We start from the raw sequence: 1,659 nt of genomic DNA on the forward strand, positions 1-1,659 counted from the left end.
TAGTATTAATTATTTCTCTATGTCACTCCCATAGATGTACATAATGGCCTTGGCTTTATTGGTTCAATGTTGTCTTATTTGCAGGGTCTTCTATAGTATATTGAACCATTATACTTAAACACAGAACTTTCCTTTCTCTTATTATTCCTATTGTTTCTTCTACTGTTAACTTGTGTACACTTGGGAAATAATTCACAACACACACACAAATTAACTTTTCTGAGAATCTTCTCCAAGTTAAATTTAATTTAAGAGCACTTACGGAATTTGAAGTTAATGTACTCATGGATAATGGTTTCTTTTATGTTTTTATAGTAAAAAATAATGTACAGAGGGCTTAGAGTTACATAAGTAAGGTAATGAGTACATTTCTCATTGTTACATCCTCTTTTGTTTTTCCTGTGTTATCCATTCCCTCCCCATCTGCCCAATTCCCCCTCCCCTCCACAAGTTGTAAAATTCGTTTTCTACATAGTGTCTTGTTCATATCATTGTTACAATAGTTCATCCTGAATCTTTGTTTCAGCATTTTGTTGTTTCAATTCCCCTTCCCACACTAGAAAAATGTATATGCAAGATGCAGGGCACCAACATCATATTCAGTGAAAACAGGAGTTATATCATGCGGGAAGAACATGGAGGAGAAACGAAAAAAATCACATAGTACATTTTAGATACATTAAAAACAATTTCAATAAAGAATAAAACAAGTTGTGTCCCTATCTTCATTTTTCTTAACATTATCTTATATGGCCATATGTACATGAATAATGTTTTTAAATTTTATATTTTGTATTTACTAAGTTGTCTCTGAAAGGCGTGTTACCTCATGTCCAAAGATGTATTTGTGCTAGTTCTATGAAGCCTGAAAACATTCATTTTACCTGAAGAGGGTACCTATCTTCAATTTTTTTAGCTCCCTTATCAAAGATTAGATGGCTATAGGTTTGTAGGTTCATTTCTGGGTTTTCAATTCTATTCCAGTGGTCCTGAGGTCGGTTCTTGGAGATTCCTCAAAAGACTCCACATAGAGCTCCCCTAAGACCCAGCAATCCCACTTTTGGGCATTAACCCAAATGTTCACAAACAAGGCCACATTAGAGGTACCAGCACGACTATGTTTATTGCAGCCTTATTTACCATAGCTAAGGTATGGAACCAACCCAGATGCCCCTCAGTAGATGAATGGATCAAGAAAATGTGGTATATATACACAATGGAATCCTATGCCTCCATCAGAAAGAATGACATTGCCACATTTGTTAGGAACTGGAAAGACTTGGAAAAATTATATTAATTGAAGTAAGCCACGCCCAAAGAAACATAGGTCCCATGGTTTTCCTTATTTCCAATAACTAGTATATGTCTGAGTCAAACAGAAAAGGTCAGATAAGTTGATGTTAGGGAAATGAACCCTAAGAAATGTATTCGAATGTTTTTTGTTCTTTCATGTGACTTTTTCTAACACATTTATAAGATGATTTCCTTGTTGCTTTTTATGTCCCTTCCCCACGGGATAACAATAACCCCTGATTTCACTGTATTTGATGTCGGTATAATTTCTGGAGGGGAACGGAAAAAAAATCAAATCATTTAAATAGGGATACAGGTGGACCCATTGCAGCAATGAGATGTACAACTCGTTATTTCAAAAACGAA

This window comes from Dipodomys merriami, unplaced genomic scaffold (assembly GCF_024711535.1).
Source record: "Dipodomys merriami isolate MVZ:Mamm:240054 unplaced genomic scaffold, mDipMer1.0.p SCAF_287, whole genome shotgun sequence".
Lineage (NCBI taxonomy): Eukaryota > Metazoa > Chordata > Mammalia > Rodentia > Heteromyidae > Dipodomys > Dipodomys merriami.